Raw genomic sequence first — 19,659 nt, 5'->3', positions numbered from 1 at the left:
TTGAGCATGTGTATGATGTACACGTGGCCCCGTAACCCGGGACATGCGGTGAAAGTGATATCCTCCATGTAGACAGTCTCAGCAATCGGTAGGTCTTGCTGCTGTTCTAGGGGTGAGAAGGCAATTTTTTGTCCTCAGCAGTAGTTTGTACAGGTTCCTTCAAGATCTACCACTGATCGAGACTGAGGTTGGACAGGTATGGTCTTGCGACGGTGACTTTGTAGGGCACTTCTGATGCTGGGGAAGGAGGGTAACAGGGGAAGATACGCATCCTCTTCTTCTGTAACGTGGTCTTCACACAATGTGTGCATCTGTGTTGTTTCATCTCTTGTTCATTTGCGCAGTGTGCTGCTATACTTCACTTTGTTGATATCGGGTGGTTGTGTTCAGACAGGTTTCGAAGAACGTTTTTGCACAGAAGTGCATTTACCGTCGCAGGTCTTGACTTCACGTCTCCAGTGAGTACAAGTTTGTCTTTCACGATTCAATTTGAACAGGTAGCCACCTGCAAGCATTTGTAGAGATCCCCGCGACGTGATACTAGTATATACTATGCTGATGACGCTTACCAACTGCAACATCATTTGTATACCATAAAGGGTGGCTAGCCTCGGGTAAATTAGCAGTCCTAGCATTTTTGGACTCGAGTCATTCAACGCTCACCTTGTCTAGATTGATGTAAACCAATCCAGCCGTCACAAATTACAAAGGGAGTCTGTCTCAGTATCACACAGGGCATTAGTTACCCCGCCTAGACCTACATATGGGTATCAGGTCCTATCGCATAGTATATCTTGTGAGGACAGAAGAAGGATATTCCTACACAAACCTTTTACAAAAGTTAAGCCCCCCTTGAACAAATTTAGAACCCTGTATTCGAAACTTACTTTCCAATAACAGTGAGTGAGTCAGTATGAATTTATGCCATTTAGCAACATTCCAGCAATTGGGTTGTCTGGGCTGTGTGTAGAGGGGGCAACGACCCTAATAATAATAATAATAATAATAATAATAATAATAACAACAACAACACATGGGGTACTTTCGGGACCACCGCGATATATCGTTTAATGTTTTTCTATCCTCAATCTCCCACTCAACACATATCACAAACATTGTTGGCTAGGTGGAGCTCTTTTTCATTCACTCACTCACTCTCGAGATGACACCGCAACGACGGGACGGGCGATTCCTTGCCTTTGAACTCTAAAATAGCCTTAACTTTGCTTTAATTGGAAAGTAGGCCCTTTATCACTGAAATCTCACACCGCTGCAACTCTTGGTTGTGTTGTGCTGGCATTGAGGACACGTCTGATCCTTGTTGAGATCACCCCTTAGACAAACTGTTATATGTCAAAAGTGTGATTTTTAGCACAGGTCTTAAGTTCTGTGTCAAGGGTCCTATCTATTTCTTCCTTTGGTTACTTAAAGATCAAACGCTCGTCAGTGTTTTAAGACACCACCTTCCAAAACACGACCAACGAGCCACGAGGACAAGCATACTAATGTTGGGCTGCAGAATCACTCGTTGGTGTCTTTACGTCAGAGCTGTGTTGATCTTAACGTGCGCCTCTGAGTTGCGTGGGCGAATAGGCGTGTTTAGTCATCATTATTCAAGCTAATAATCTGTCTGGAGCTGACATATTTGAGTTTTGTTAAAGTGGAATACGAAGATGTAAAGACGTTTCAATTTTGTTCTGGGTAGATCAAAGTTAGGACTTTGTTTTGTTAGTCTAACAATTTGTATTTATTGCACGTAGTATAAATGTGTTGCTGTATAAAGAACACCCACACTGCAAGTGTGTATTAACTATATCACAGGTTGGGAAATGCTTTGAGCAAAGTTGTTATTCGTTGTTCAAACAACACATTTTGTAAGACAAATTACGTAAACCTTTGAAGCCGACCCTATATCATTTCGCAACATGTTGACGAATGTAAATTGAATCCCACTTTTTGAGTCTCCAGTTGTGGGCGATGGATTGTTAGCGTTAAAATGACACTGTCATGAAAACTTTCAAGGCACGTTCTCCTTAGCAAATGAAGTCCCATTCTGCAACTGTGAAACACCCCCACTTACAAGGCCATGCACGACTCTGTTAGGTCTGAATTTGGTAAATGCAATAGAGTCAACTTTAAAAAGCGTTATTAATCTTTAAGATGTTTATTATCAATAATACGGAGGAGAGAATATATTTTGAGAAGAACAGACTATGTGTTAAATAGTCGATAACAGTCCACCCGTTTGATCTGTATTGAATTGTGTTAGGATGGGTAATTGGTGGTATTCTCGAAAAGGCTTGTTCTGTTTCGACGTCTTGACATTTTTGACTTACCACGCAGGTAGTATGATATTGCCAGAGGAATACATCACTCATTTCCTTATCATGCTGTATCACACATTTTCTTGTTGCCGAAAATGGCCAAACATGATTTACCAATTTTTCCCAAACCTGTCTATCTGTTTGTCCGGAAAATAGCCACGCTTACACCTGAGTGAAATCCAACTTTAATGCTGGTGAAAGATAATTTTATCAAATCTCTCTTTTTTCACTCATTTTAAATTTGTCTGTCTCTTTCTTTCTCCGTTATATGTATTTTGTCTTTATTTACTTTAGTTTTAATTTGTTCAGTTTTTTTATCATCATTATTATGTAAATATGGCTATACATATCCTTTTTAACACCACCACTCTATTCTTTTAACATCTGTGCACTTAAGGCCTTGTGTTGTTTGTAGTAGTTTTAATAGACGCCGCACAGTCTTTCAACAGTAAACAACATACTCTATGATAAAATATCATTCCCTCTATATATAATTTGGAAATACAGACTTTACTTACAGTAATATGTATAAATGTAAGAAGCAAAATATCATTAAATTGCTGCGAAATTATATACATATGTAATTCTAGTCCAGCAACGAATTACAACCAGCGTTAGTTCAAAGCTAAACATCTTTTGAAACAAGCGGACAACTATGAGTGTATGTAAGTCATACTTCATTGTATTGTAAGCTATTCTGGAGAGGGGATGAGCGATCAAAGTAAGTATTTCGCCTGAATTATTATGATTATCTCTGCACTGCTTTTGGATTGATAGTTTCCATTGGGGGGGGAGCTTGCGGAGAGTACAAGTTGCCTGGTTTCTCAAGGGAATTTACCCCTCGCCGTCAGACGCTGTAACGGTATGTGCGAGGGAGTGCAAGGGCAGATTTCAACGATCTATCATACAGAGTATTGTTGAAAACACCCTACCGCCTATAATCACATATCGTTCTTCTTATCTGATGTCAAATCGCATTGTGTCTTCAGCGCCCGTCTTCAGTAGATAGGCTCCCCTTTTTTTCAAATTCTCGAAATTTATCGATAAGGATAATCACACTGTGAACCGGCAAAAAACATAACACCGTATAGATCGACGGTCGCTTATTAGGATTGTCTAGATTAGGAGCTTTGAGACGACGAATAAGATACCCGTGTCTTGCGAGGTTCACACAACATCAAAGTGCCGACATATTGGCGGTGCCTTTGATGTGACAATCACGCTCCTCCCAAAACAGGTGTTTTGTCTGCATGACACGTGCGGCTTATCTGTATCAACAGCGTCTGAATCAAAAGGTGTTTAAGCATCATCTGTTAAGAACCTTTCGTAGCCGTCGGGTTGAAGGCACAAGCATCTGAGTTGGGGGATGCTGATAGTGAGTGTGTGTTTACCCAACACGGGGGACATTTGTGGTGGGTTGAAGACCGCAGATCAGCGTAACACTGAGACGTTAGCAAATATATTAACATCGTATCAACATCACACCCTTGTAAAGGAGACTTGCTGTACGATGATGCGTCCTCGTTCGGTAGCTGTATGTGTTGGGATATAGACTGTGTTAGACAGCTTTCGCAACCTGTAGACGCAGGCAACATGATACGATAATTGTACGGTGTCGGGTTGTGGCCATCCACCATTATAGATGTATATATGTAAGTGGGTATATATATAGTTTTTTTAGAAAAATGTAATACATATGTAGATAAGTCTATAGTATAGCCACGAAGTCCGCTTACGACAGGCACTTGTCACAGCTGGCGTCAGCAGTATTTCATAGGATTTGTATTGGTTAATCTGTTTTAATAAATGTGTATTTTACTACAGAGAGCAGTAGGGTAGGGACCTTGGTGATCACAATGAAACCCATAGCGTGCGTCACTGATGTCAGTATTGTGCTTGGTGGGGTCGCTGACATGATGGTACCAGATTATAGATTATCGCTGTCCACTCGATAATCCGGAAACCTCTCTTTTACGGAGTGTAATCTGTTAGATACGTCGATGTATTTACAAAGGAATAGAGTCCGTAGCCATGGGTGGTTACTCCGGAAATATGTTAATCCGGACGCGCTTACAGTGGACATGCCGTCCTGATTAACGGGGTTCACTGTATATACGCCGGACACTAATACTCACAGGTGTTTGACACGATAGTTGCATTAAGGTGGGGCTTGTATTGTTATTTAAATCGGGGTTTACTGTAGCCCAGTAGTATATGCCCCTGTTTCTCACGCACATAATTCGGGTTTGATTAATAACTTGGGTAAAGCCAGTCCTTGCTGTAATTGTCGTGGTATGCTTATACTAGTAGTTATATAGGAAATTATAATTCACTTATGTAGATATTTTTAATCATTCGAAACAGTAGAAAACCTATTGTGAGATTCCGGAATTCTGGTGTTAATGTTTGATTGAATGAGTGAGTGAGTAGGGTTTTACGCAACGTTATACACTACTCCAGCAATGTGACAACATAGTGTAGTTATGGTGTGGAATCGAACCCATACGGGCGTGATGAGCGAACACTTTGACCATTAGTTTATCACCGCCCTTTATATTTTTAATTACGTATCTGCATCTACTAAACTTGTCAATAAATGTTTCTTACTGTTGTCTGCCAGTACTTACAACCAGACGAAAACATCAGAGTTCCTTGACTATATACTAACGGCATCTTCTCGTGGGAAGGGCGTGAACTGACTGTAATGGTCCCGTTTCCACCTTTGCCGAACTAGGCTGGAATTCCGGAGTTATATTTTGGTTGGACTGACGAGTCCATGCATAGTCCAATCAAAATTGCATAACGAAATCGACACCGGTTCGTAAACAACATGGATTTCAACGTGCACATTCCGGTCGACTGCAGGATTTGCAAAGGATGTGTACCGTAAACTGGGCGTCGACAGATATTTTCCAAATCTTTTCATGTTTTTAATCAAGCGATGTGATGCACTTTGCAAGGAAAGACCCGTTTTATTAAAATAAAGATCTTGATCCTCGTTTAGATCGCCTTGACTAGGCGCCGCCATTTTGTTTGCAGCAAATACAGGTGATATGAGAGGGCTAATTCTGACTGGTCAATAGGAGGGACATAGAAGAGCCATAACTCGTAATAGCCACGGGTGGGCCCAGAATTTCCACCCTAGTTCGGCAAGGGTGGAAGCTGGACCTTCACAGACAGTTAACTACGAAGGATGTGTACACTGCTGTCCATGCCCACGGGCTGCATTTAGACCGACCACACAACCAGGCAACATGTCTGCATAAATGTGACCAGTATTCACTGTTGATGAAAGTGGACAAATTTGCCTTCTGTACTGTCATCAAGTATCCCCGACTGAAAGGACTAACTCTAACAGCAATCCACGCAGATATGGTGTCACCTTTAGGGGATAATGTACCTTCTTTTGCTAATGTTACGAAGTTTGCAGAGGAGTTCAAGAGAAAACCAGTCATGTTCCCGAGGCAAGAACGTCAACAGACTATAAAAGTCCTGTTTCCACCCTTGCCGAAATACGTGTGCGAAATACGCTACAGTCGGAAAGCGCACGTTAAATCTCCTATATCAGTCAGTCAGTCCTTGCCGACTAGGTCCATCAGTGGGTATTACGAGTTATGGCCCTTCTATGTTCCTTCTATTGACCAATCAGATTCAATCATTCATATCAGTTGCATTTGCTTCCAACAAAATGGCGGCTTCTTGTCAAAACGATCTGATCGATAAACAAGATCTATATTGTCTTCAGCAACCCAGGCTCGTAGATTTGGTTGATGCATGTCATCGTGTCCCAATTGCGTGGATCGATGCTCATGATGTGAATCTCTTGTTTAGGCTCCATTATTTACAGACCGCCGTCATACAGCAGGAATATTGCTGAGTGCGGCTTTAAAAAAACAAACAAACAAACACTACATTTGGCACGATCAGATTTCCACCTGAAGAAACAGGCAAGTATGGTGAAAATATCGATGACGTCATTTCCACTGTGGAGGACTTATTCACCATCAAGAAGAAGCTTTCTTTACCAGGGGGTTCCAGGCACTCCAGCATCGTGGACAGACGTGTGTGTACCGCAGAGGGGATTATGTTGAAACACAATTAGCCACCAACCACGCAGTCTATCATAGTTGGGCTCAAAACATTTCAGCCACACCTTGTACATATTAGTATCAGTCAATGCACTTCTAATCTACTGATTATCTATTGAACCAACCAACCAAACAAACACAATCGCTTAAAATTGTCTGATTATCAATTAACCCATCAATATATTTTCCGTCATCTGCCGTGTGACCATCTTATAAAACCAGTCCATATATTTATGTGGAGTCCGGGCACAAGAGGTCACCAGCACACCATGCTTGTAATATCAGCAGATAAAAATGCACGATCGCGGTCAGACAACGTAGACCGTTTCTGGCTGAGTGTCACCATACTCCGACGACGTTGGTCGTTGCTGGCATTGTCTAGATCGTCCATGGCCCATTCTCGATTTGACTCGCCGTGAAGTAGCTATATTATTCCCTACTGCGGCGTAAAACAACCCTTTCTTCTTCAATATGATCTCATGATATAACACAAGGTCAATATATACTCGGCACACTTGTCTCTTTGTACAGTCTTAGAATGTGAATAAAATCCTGTCATTTGTCTTTCGCTTGGAAAATTTACGGACGGCCACACTAGGCAAAAATATAGTACATAGAATATGGAACAAAGAAATAATAGATAAAGGTCATAAGTGGGGAGAAATATAGAAAGATGAAAGATCTAAATGCTCTACAATCCTACTTCACATATTCAACTAATATTTCCATGAAAGTTTTGCTACTTTCTCCAAAAAATAAATTTATCTATCAACAGATACATACATGATTACTCGTGGGGCACTAGCTCGTATAGAAACAGTGTTGTATACTGTTGTAAGATGCTGTATTGCGGTGTATAGGCATAGCAGCATGGGGTCTGTCTACCTACACACAGCCACAGGTACTTTGCGCCTATGATAGCTTTTACTTCAAGAACATTAACAGGAAATGTGTGTTTTTCGCGCAACGCCAGTGACACAGAAGTGTATCTTTCACGTCTTGAATTGGTATCAACAAAGCCCTGTCATTGATAGAGTCCCATTGCTCTTCGCCAAGGGTCATATCTAAGTCATGCTGGAAGGAGGTGTTTACAAGATCCTTTGATCGTGGTAAGAAGTATTCACTATGTTCTTTTTCCCAGACAGGATCATTGGAACCTCAAACGAATTAGCTTTTGTTTAATGACGTTTTTAATGATGCACGAAACATAATGTTTCTTGTGGTTCATATATCAAAGGTTTTTTAATATACAAGTGTCACCAGGCTAGAGTGTACATTAGGTATTATTTGTCGGGTTAATATGCGGGTTGGCGTAGATTACATGCGGGGATGACAGGGCCCTCAGTCAGCTTTGTGTCCCGTCAGAGTGACGCAGTAGATCGCTACGGGGCAAATGAGTCAACTTTCGAACTGCCTTTACATTATATTCATAAAACTATTTGATATAAGACTTCAAACGCCGATATGTCACTCCGAGTCTGTTCATCCTGTTGGAATTTCCAGCGTCTAATATGTGTTCATACCTATAGCTAGACCCCTTCACCGTTTCATCCAATATTCCCGTCAACAGACATATAGACATTTTTGAAAATAGTTTTCTCCTTTTCTAAAATGTCCTTTGTTATTGGACATACTGATTGCTGCTTGAGAAACTTTGTAAGGATTCCGCTTATACGTTTGTTACATAAAAGGAAAATATTGATATCGTTTTTGAAATTAGAAAATCAATTCTTTGAAATTATGTGTACTTCGGTGGGTTGGATTTAACGCCGAGTTGGGCAGCTTTTCAGTTACAACGTCGTGTGTCAGCCGAACGTTAAAGAACAGCAGTGAACCGGGTGACAGGTGAAACCCACAAGCACGGGTATGGTGCTGACAACCAAGGATCGTAGGGCGAATCCGAATGCTTAACAAAGGACAAAGACTACCACCTTGTATAATACCTACCCACAATGCCTCCCTGTTCCTACTGATTAAAACATTATGCTTGGTATATCAGAATCATGTTTCAGAGTGAAATTGTGAATAGTATAAGAAATTGTCAGCAGAAATATCTTTAAGTAGGCTAAATATCGAACGACAAAAACTATCACCCTGCCACACACCTACATGATATCGCAAGTTTGTGTGTGTAAGGATTAGTTTTCTTCTTTGAAAAGTAAAGTAATGGCATGAATCGTTATTGTATTGGATGTAGAATATTATACTTGAACGAATGACCGAAACGTTTGTCACCTTGTGTCATATCTACTGTAATATTGCTTATTTTCCAATTTAGAACAAACTGTTTCAGACATTATGAATTATATCTGTTATCTGGGATACTAAAAAAGTTACAAGTTTTATTAGCACAGATGTTTGCAGCTAGCGTTATCTTATATAAGGTGAATGCATCATGTCCCCATGTACTTGATCGCTGTCATAAACGACGATATATTTCATAAATGTGTAACCTCTTCAACCATACTAGAAAACGATACACGCTAACTGTAAGTAAACGTTTTTACCTTCAACACAGCGCTTTTATGTGTCACGACTCCCCGCATACAATAAGTGTTCCATGTTGCATTTTAATCAAATTATCATGCGAGAAATTCATTTTAATCTCTCTCGCATTGACTCCACAAGTAGGGAAGTTCATGTTCCTTTGAAGTTTACCGACATTGTGTACCTTGCTTGCTGTACAAGGCGCTCTATTGTCGTGAAGGATGAACAAAACCACAGGTAGCCCACCTTCATTCAGAAATGTACGGAGATAAAGCACCAGGCAATATCTTCCATCGGGCCAGCGCGTTGGCGAAGGCTACAGTTTTATTGGAAAGAAAGCTTAAAGGAGTCGAGTCATTGATAACCCGTACGCTAATGCAAACATATGATTTCTCGTATTAGCCGACGCTCCTTTGAGACAGGAGAAGTTAAGTACGGGTTGACCTTATGATCAGATGCCAGGGCAGTGTTTGACCCGAGATGCTAATGTTCTGAGTTCGTATCCCGGAACTTTGACTCCACCCGAAATGAAGTTGGTGCTATTACAATGCGCCTTTTGTTGAGACGAGATTTAACTTTTTGACGGATAGGATAAGTACAGGAAACACGAATGCCTGTTATTAATCTAAGACGATGCTTGTTCCTTTGCCAGCTTATGTACTCTGCCTCAAAACTATTGATAAAAGTGATGTACTTTGTATTTCCCTACAACCCACTTGGAATATTTAGGATAATTTGTTTTGACATACTTATAATTATTATTAATGCTAAGACATTTCGATAAAATGTCCGTGGTATTTGGCAGTGGTCGTCTTGGCGACTCGTTCAGGAATCACCAGTGCCTCAAGCTTGTCGTACTCGCCGACTACACTGGGTATCGGATGGCCAGGCTCTGTGACTTGGGTGATTGGATGTCACCGCACCCAGACTGGTTTGACTGGTCTAATCTCGATTATTTACAGGCCATGATGTATGATGGGATATTCCACTGTGTATTTGCAACACCATTCACTCACCAACTGACCTTTGTTTCTGCTATTGTGACCATCCAGGAGAAAAGGGACTTTATGGGGAAACAATTGTGCTGTGACGTCATAAACAGGACGTTTGACGTCAACCTACTTCCGTCACTTCCGTGTGTGGACTGTACAAAAATATCTTATTTTTTTCTCTCGTAAGTTTGTAATGTGTTAAAAACATTATTTTAAAACATTTCAGCAGACACGTCAATTAATCCGACATTATATCTTAAAACTGCAATTATTACATAATTGTGTTTTGTGTTCTTAAGATACTATAGTTTTAGAATATAAAAATAAATGAGAAGTCAAAATATGATGTTTCACCCATAAGGTCCCTTATCTCATGGTTGGTCGCTACCTTAAGTTTATCAGATGCAGACTGTGATTATTTACATCCATAAGAAAGCGGGGATATATCTGACTGTGGTATTAAACAACATTCACTCACCTATTCCCCGTCTACACTATCCGTAATACATTCTCCGTAGTTTCACGTTGATGTTATCTTTGAAGACAGATTACACAAACTCTACCTTTCTTTAGTAGCCACACGTTTAGACCGGGAATATAAGCATCATCCTCGCGTATGTGCTAAACTCGGATTCGGAAAGAAACAAACGCACCATTGTAACCCACCTAAAAAATGTCAAATGTCCTACAAAACAAATGGCTGAAACACGACACTTCCTTTTGTGTTTACTCGTTATATCTGCACTAATGTTTCCCCCGTGGGGAACCCTGACAGAAATAACTATTCACTACCAATGTACCCTGATTCCGGACAAAGTAGGTTTTCAATACCCGTGCTTGTATTCTGACATTTGACCAATACCACCAAAGGATTCGACCCCACCCTACCCCGGCACAAGACAAGGTGAACACAACCCTACAGCATCAAGACTACTGTAAGCCTATGTAAAAGTAGGGGATTAAGATCATCTTAGCGCTAAGATCGCTTTGTGCAAGTGGGCCTTGTTGTAAGTAAATATTAACTTCCCCTTGTTAAGGTATATCATAAGATAGTATTCATGATGACCTGAAATGGGACATCTGTATTCCCATTTGGAATTTCACTGTGGACCAAATACCGGCCTCTGTACCGAGATGTAGACAGTGTACAGAAAGGCAGATGGCGCGCACGTACACATACATAAGTTCCACGAGGGCGTCCAAACCAAAAAAAGTCCCCTCATACGACACCAAGCATGAAATTAATGCAGTTTATATAAACTCCCTTGTCAACGAGCTACTCCCACTGCCAGTGCTTTTTTCAAAACTTATATCATAGGTATATTCAACAGGAAGCTGAAATAATAATCAACATATTTGACGTAACTAGTTGCAAGTATTCAAAACAGCAAATCCCAAGCGACTTGTTACATCTACAACACATGCCACCTGTCTGTCACTGTGGCACCCGACTGAATCAGGTACAACAACATGGAAGAAAGTCGAGTAGAAATGCTCCACAACTTGGAGGCACTTCACACGAACTGTAGAGTGTGGAATAGTATCTCTCTTTGATCTCGTCGCGTGAAAGGTCCCCAGTGAGATACTCTTTTACAGGTATGGATGCTCCTGGGGTTGGAAACAAACACTTCTTTAATGTACTGCTGTATGAAACGAACACCTCTTTAATTCACGGCATCCCTCAGAGATGGGGAGTCACGTGATTTTCACTCCCCCAGGGGGCCCTTTGCAATGAAAACCCATGGGAGGTAACTCATCATCGCCCGATCTGACGTCGAATTCAATACGGGTTTGAAACGCCGTTTTCTGACATCGAGTCCCATGGATTGCGTTGCCTCGTGATTTGCACAGTAACTCTATCCTCAGACGTCGAGAATGGGGGTTGTGTTCATTGCGACCCACCGCTAGGGCCCCTTGTTAATCGGACTAGCAACGCCTTTGATGTATATACAGGTAACCAACTTACCTGTCAATGCGACAACACAAATCGTCATTGGAGCGGCGCAGGCACGACTTGAGTGGCAGTAACGCGGTTGACCGACTCACCTCCACACCGCGCAGGAATACAATCGGTTTTCAAAGGTTCTTCTTGTATATTTTTTCACTCCAAGATAAACTGCGTTAATCCGCTAGTTTACATTTCTAGCATTGAAGTGACTGACGATTTTCATCTATGACAGATGATGAAACCCTCTAACATGGAGTCTTCTTTACCACCGGGATTGAGTGTTCACGTTGGGTTGATGCTGGGCCAGTGAGGTGCCAGTGCTGGGAACAGCTTTAATTGTAAGACATACTGATTCCCGGGAAACATCACGCTTTCCATGTATGGCAACATAGTGTGGATTGTCCCCGAGTGATATGTGATATGGTGGTCCGTGTGTTCAGCGTGATTCGCCCATGTCTGGTGCCACGAATGGAGTTCACATCTAACCAACAGTTTTATTGTAGTGTAATTGGTTATCGCCATGTTAACAAATCAATTCCGAAATTTACAGCTGTCTTGGACAGAGGTTTAATTTGTGTATATTTTCGAAGTACATTAAAGTATTTTCTAATGTACACTGCAAAGAGTGTGACTGCTCCTATACCCGATCTGACTGCTCCTATACCCAGTCTGACTGCTCCTATACCCGATCTGACTGCTGCTATACCCAGTCTGACTGCTGCTATACCCAATCTAACTGCTGCTATACCTAGTCTGACTGCTGCTATACCTAGTCTGACTGCTGCTATACCTATTCTGACTGCTCCTATACCCAGTCTGACTGCTGCTATACCCAATCTGTCTGCTGCTATACCCAGTCTGACTGCTGCTATACCTAGTCTGACTGCTGCTATACCTAGTCTGACTGCTGCTATACCCAATCTGTCTGCTGCTATACCCAGTCTGACTGCTGCTATACCTAGTCTGACTGCTCCTATACCCAATCTGACTGCTGCTATACCTAGTCTGACTGCTGCTATACCCAGTCTGACTGCTGCTATACCCAGTTTGACTTCTGCTATACTCAGTCTGACTTCTGTTTTAGTCATTGATCCAATGTTGACTGCTCCTCGATATGGTTAATTCACAACCCCACTGCACAGTCTGATGGTTTTTGTATACATAGACCTATTTGCACGGGAAACAAAATTTAATATCCGATCTCGACCCTGGACCAACATTGTGTAACGAGCCGACAATACATACAGGCAGGTATTTCCTAACTAGAATATAATCTGACTCAATGCTTCTCGTTATAGCTGATAAAATCGCTCCTTAAGATAGCAACATGCTTAACTGTTTGTGCGTCCCCCACTGTCAGCTGATACGTTTGAAGACTGTAACGCGAGTGATGGTTGAGGCCATGTCCCAGTCTGGCCGAGGACAGATCATAGGGAACCTAGTATATTAAGGATATTTGTAGATAGATTTGGTTGCCCGTTCCTTTAACGTCATTTAACCATCAAAGAGATCCGCTTTCCTTGCATCAATGATTAAGCCGGTGTGTAGAACAGTTTATTTCACTCCCCCGTGTAAGGATTCATGGCAATCACACAGACCTGTTGCTACACAAAGTGCACCCATAGTTAAGGTCAGCGTCTATCAGTTTTTTCTACAAGTATGAGTTTTGGAATTCCAAAATTTTTGATAGGTGTTTGGAATTCCTTTGTTGTTAGAATCTGGCTATTTTGGGGGGTCCCCGGGGACTTGAATGTTCATCATACACTAACACAGCTGAAGAGAGTTGGGCTTTATCAGGTTAGACGTGTTCTAGAATTCCTCCACAGCTTCCGTGTGTGGCACTGATGATAGTTCAGAAAAAGAATTGGCATATGTTTCAAGGAAGTGGCGCTAGCGGGCTGTTACTGGTCTGTCTTCCGGCATGTGTAAATCCAATGCTTGTCTGCTGTAATTAAATATATATTGCACAGTGTCTATGTACTCCTCTTGTTTCGGCCGATGCGTTCCCGTCATACAATGGAAGAGGAAAAACACATTCTATGTGATTCTAAGAAACAGTATTCCGACTGTAAACCTAGCATTACACAAGCAGATATATTTAATTTTCCTCTCCAAGAATTGCGTCAAGGGAAGTGGTATGAAATAAAGAGTCGCGTCTTTAATGAGGGACAGGTCAGCTACGTATCCTCATAACGTTTGAATACCATAACTTTTGCGAATCTAAGCGCTCTTCCACGTCACTTCCGGTATATCTAAGGACATTGCCAATGGAAAGCCCACGAGGACACGGCACTGTATTTAATAGACAGGCTAGGAACAATGTCCGTGTCTAAAGGTACTCTTAAATTAATCATGGCTGTGACTAAGTAAGCTGAAATAACAAGTTTCATGTCTTAAAGTAAGTTGAAATAAATAAGTTTCATGTCTTAAAGTAAGCTGAAATAAATCAGGGATGTGACTAAAAGTAAGATGGAATGAACCAAGGGTGTGTCTAAAAGTAAGATGGAATGAACCAAGGGTGTGACTAAAAGTAAGATGGAATGAACCAAGGGTGTGTCTAAAAGTAAGATGGAATGAACCAAGGGTGTGTCTAAAAGTAAGATGGAATGAACTAAGGGTGTGACTAAAAGTAAGATGGAATGAACCAAGGGTATGTCTAAAAGTAAGATGGAATGAACCAAGGGTGTGTCTAAAAGTAAGATGGAATGAATCAAGGGTGTGTCTAAAAGTAAGATGGAATGAACCAAGGGTGTGTCTAAAAGTAAGATGGAATGAACCAAGGGTGTGACTAAAAGTAAGATGGAATGAACCAAGGGTGTGTCTAAAAGTAAGATGGAATGAACCAAGGGTGTGTCTAAAAGTAAGATGGAACGAACCATGGGTGTGTCTAAAGGTAAGATGGAATGAACCAAGGGGGTGTCTAAAAGTAAGATGGAATGAACCAAGGGTGTGTCTAAAAGTAAGATGGAATGAACCATGGGTGTGACTAAAAGTAAGATGGAATGAACCAAGGGTATGTCTAAAAGTAAGATGGAATGAACCAAGGGTATGACTAAAAGTAAGATGGAATGAACCATGGGTGTGACTAAAAGTAAGATGGAATGAACCAAGGGTGTGTCTAAAAGTAAGATGGAATGAACCAAGGGTGTGTCTAAAAGTAAGATGGAATGAACCAAGGGTGTGTCTAAAAGTAAGATGGAATGAACCATGGGTGTGACTAAAAGTAAGATGGAATGAATAAGGGCCCGGGTTCTTGAGGAAATACGGTAGTGTTTGTTGGTCATATTTATTCCACACTTAATGGTTGCGTCACTAGAATTAACATTTTAGTTTAATTGGTGTGTGCTTCAACTTGAAGCATGTTGTGGCTTCCAGGAACGTCGAGAGCCCTGTATATTTATCTGGTACGGCGACTGAAGGTGGTGTCTTGTGACATAAGAACCAATAAGACGGCTATCTGCAGGTGTGCACGCGATCCGACCATTCCTCACGTCCCAGTACAAATATTTATGGGCCAATAACAGTGCTCCATTCATTTGAAGCGATTCATTTATTTTCCGAGACGTTTCTGATTGTCTTTAAAGAAATGTGAGTTGGCTTTACATAAGATGGCGGACTGTAAGGCAAGGATATTCAATCAAGATGAACCATTGATAAGTTTATGCCGTGTCATGTCTGCAAATATACGTGCGTAAATCTTAATCAAATGGGGCTAGAAATAATGTAAGAGAGTAACACACTACATAGGCTAGAAACGGAATAAAGTGAGAGATTAACACACTGCAAGGCTTTGAACGGAATAATATGAGTTTCACATAAAACACAGGCATGGGACGGAATAATATGAGTTTCACATAAAACACAGGCTTGGGACGGAATAATATGAGTTTCACATAAAACACAGAGAAGGGACGGAATAATGTGAGAGTAACACACTGCACAGAGAAGGGACGGAATAATGTGAGAGTAACACCCTACACAGAGAAGGGACGGAATAATGTGAGAGTAACACCCTACACAGAGAAGGGACGGAATAATGTGAGAGTAACACCCTACACAGAGAAGGGACGGCATAATGAAAAAGTAATACACTACACAGAGACGGGACGGAATAATGTGAGAGTAACACCCTACACAGTGAAGGGACGGAATAATGTGAGAGTAACACCCTTCACAGAGAAGGGACGGCATAATGAAAAAGTAATACACTACACGGAGAAGGGACGGAATAATGTGAGAGTAATACACTACACAGAGAGGGACGGAATAATGTGAGAGTAACACCCTACACAGTGAAGGGACGGCATAATGAAAAAGTAATACACTACACGGAGAAGGGACGGAATAATGAAAAAGTAATACACTACACAGAGAGGGACGGAATAATGTGAGAGTAACACACTACACAGAGAAGGGACGGAATAATGTGAGAGTAACACCCTACACAGAGAAGGGACGGAATAATGAAAAAGTAATACACTACACGGAGAAGGGACGGAATAATGTGAGAGTAACACCATAGACAGAGGGGACGGAATAATGAAAACGTAACACACTAGACAGATAAGGGACGGAATAATGTGAGAGTAACACCCTACACAGAGAAGGGACGGAATAATGAAAAAGTAATACACTACACGGAGAAGGGACGGAATAATGTGAGAGTAACACCCTACACAGTGAAGGGACGGAATAATGTGAGAGTAACACCCTACACAGAGAAGGGACGGAATAATGAAAAAGTAATACACTACACGGAGAAGGGACGGAATAATGTGAGAGTAACACCATAGACAGAGGGGACGGAATAATGAAAACGTAACACACTAGACAGATAAGGGACGGAATAATGTGAGAGTAACACCATAGACAGAGGGGACGGAATAATGAAAACGTAACACACTACAAGGAGAAGGGACGGAATAATGTGAGAGTAACACCCTACACAGAGAAGGGACGGAATAATGAAAAAGTAATACACTACACGGAGAAGGGACGGAATAATGTGAGAGTAACACACTACACAGAGAAGGGACGGAATAATGTGAGAGTAATACACTACACGGAGAAGGGACGGAATAATGTGAGAGTAATACACTACACAGAGAAGGGACGGAATAATGTGAGAGTAATACACTGCACAGAGAAGGGACGAAATAATGTGAGAGTAATACACTGCACAGAGAAGGGACGGAATAATGAAAACGTAACACCCTAGACAGATAAGGGACGGAATAATGTGAGAGTAACACCCTAGACAGAGAAGGGACGGAATAATGTGAGAGTAACACCCTACACAGAGAAGGGGCGGAATAATGAAAACGTAACACCCTAGACAGATAAGGGACGGAATAATGTGAGAGTAACACCCTAGACAGATAAGGGACGGAATAATGAAAACGTAACACACTAGACAGATAAGGGACGGAATAATGTGAGAGTAACACCCTAGACAGAGAAGGGACGGAATAATGTGAGAGTAACACCCTAGACAGATAAGGGACGGAATAATGTGAGAGTAACACCCTAGACAGAGAAGGGACGGAATAATGAAAACGTAACACACTGCACAGAGAAGGGACGGAATAATGTGAGAGTAACACACTACACAGAGAAGGGACGGAATAATGAAAACGTAACACCCTACACAGAGAAGGGACGGAATAATGTGAGAGTAACACACTACACAGAGAAGGGACGGAATAATGTGAGAGTAACACCCTAGACAGAGAAGGGACGGAATAATGAAAACGTAACACACTGCACAGAGAAGGGACGGAATAATGTGAGAGTAACACACTACACAGAGAAGGGACGGAATAATGAAAACGTAACACCCTACACAGAGAAGGGACGGAATAATGTGAGAGTAACACACTACACAGAGAAGGGACGGAATAATGTGAGAGTAACACCCTACACAGAGAAGGGACGGAATAATGAAAAAGTAATACACTACACGGAGAAGGGACGGAATAATTTGAGAGTAACACCATAGACAGAAGGGACGGAATAATGAAAACGTAACACCCTAGACAGATAAGGGACGGAATAATGTGAGAGTAATACACTGCACAGAGAAGGGACGGAATAATGTGAGAGTAACACCCTAGACAGATAAGGGACGGAATAATGAAAACGTAACACCCTAGACAGATAAGGGACGGAATAATGTGAGAGTAACACCCTAGACAGAGAAGGGACGGAATAATGTGAGAGTAACACCCTACACAGATAAGGGACGGAATAATGAAAACGTAACACACTAGACAGATAAGGGACGGAATAATGTGAGAGTAACACCCTAGACAGAGAAGGGACGGAATAATGTGAGAGTAACACCCCAGACAGATAAGGGACGGAATAATGTGAGAGTAACACCCTAGACAGAGAAGGGACGGAATAATGTGAGAGTAACACACTGCACAGAGAAGGGACGGAATAATGTGAGAGTAACACACTACACAGAGAAGGGACGGAATAATGAAAACGTAACACCCTACACAGAGAAGGGACGGAATAATGTGAGAGTAACACACTACACAGAGAAGGGACGGAATAATGTGAGAGTAACACCCTACACAGAGAAGGGACGGAATAATGAAAAAGTAATACACTACACGGAGAAGGGACGGAATAATGTGAGAGTAACACCATAGACAGAAGGGACGGAATAATGAAAACGTAACACCCTAGACAGATAAGGGACGGAATAATGTGAGAGTAATACACTGCACAGAGAAGGGACGGAATAATGTGAGAGTAACACCCTAGACAGATAAGGGACGGAATAATGAAAACGTAACACCCTAGACAGATAAGGGACGGAATAATGTGAGAGTAACACCCTAGACAGAGAAGGGACGGAATAATGTGAGAGTAACACCCTACACAGAGAAGGGACGGAATAATGTGAGAGTAACACCCTACACAGAGAATGGCACACTACTCAGGCTTGTGACGGAATAATGTGAGAGAGAGTGACACACTACACAGACTAGGGACGGAATGATGTAAGAAAGAGTAACACACTACACAGGCTTGGGACGGAATAATGTGAGAGAGTAACACACTACTATGATACCGGCTTGGGACGGAATAATGTAAGAGAGAGGGAGAGAGTATCACACTACACCGGTACCTGTTCGGGACAGAATAATGTAAGAGAGAGGGAGAGAGTATCACACTACACCGGTACCGGCTTGGGACGGAATAATGTAAGAGAGAGGGAGAGAGTATCACACTACACCGGTACCGGCTTGGGACGGAATAATGTAAGAGAGAGGGAGAGAGTATCACACTACACCGGTACCTGTTCGGGACAGAATAATGTAAGAGAGAGGGAGAGAGTATCACACTACACCGGTACCTGTTCGGGACAGAATAATGTAAGAGAGAGGGAGAGAGTATCACACTGCACCGGTACCGGCTTGGGACGGAATAATTTAAGAGAGAGGGAGAGAGTATCACACTGCACCGGTACCGGCTTGGGACGGAATAATTTAAGAGAGAGGGAGAGAGTATCACACTGCACCGGTACCGGCTTGGGACGGAATAATGTAAGAGAGAGGGAGAGAGTATCACACTGCACCGGTACCGGCTTGGGACGGAATAATGTAAGAGAGAGGGAGAGAGTATCACACTGCACCGGTACCGGCTTGGGACGGAATAATGTAAGAGAGAGGGAGAGAGTAACACACTACACCGGTACCGGCTCAGGACGGAAAAATGTAAGAGAGAGGGAGAGAGTAACACACTGCAATCTTGAGACGGAATAATCTGTGAGAGACTAACACACTGCGCATGCCAGGGTCGGGATT

General features: G+C 41.9%; 1 protein-coding gene across 1 annotated transcript in view; it reads left to right on the top strand.

Moving 5' to 3' along the window:
* Nucleotides 1–19,659, top strand: part of LOC139467037 (secreted frizzled-related protein 3-like) — a 37,544-nt gene that overhangs the window by 9,218 nt on the left and 8,667 nt on the right. The gene's annotated exons all lie outside the window — the stretch shown is intronic.

This window comes from Haliotis cracherodii, unplaced genomic scaffold, assembly GCF_022045235.1.
Source record: "Haliotis cracherodii isolate W230 unplaced genomic scaffold, xgHalCrac1.p SCAF_19, whole genome shotgun sequence".
In the NCBI taxonomy this organism is placed as follows: domain Eukaryota; kingdom Metazoa; phylum Mollusca; class Gastropoda; order Lepetellida; family Haliotidae; genus Haliotis; species Haliotis cracherodii.
Note: the sequence above shows the minus strand (reverse complement) of the source record. Positions and strands in the feature narration are given on the sequence as shown.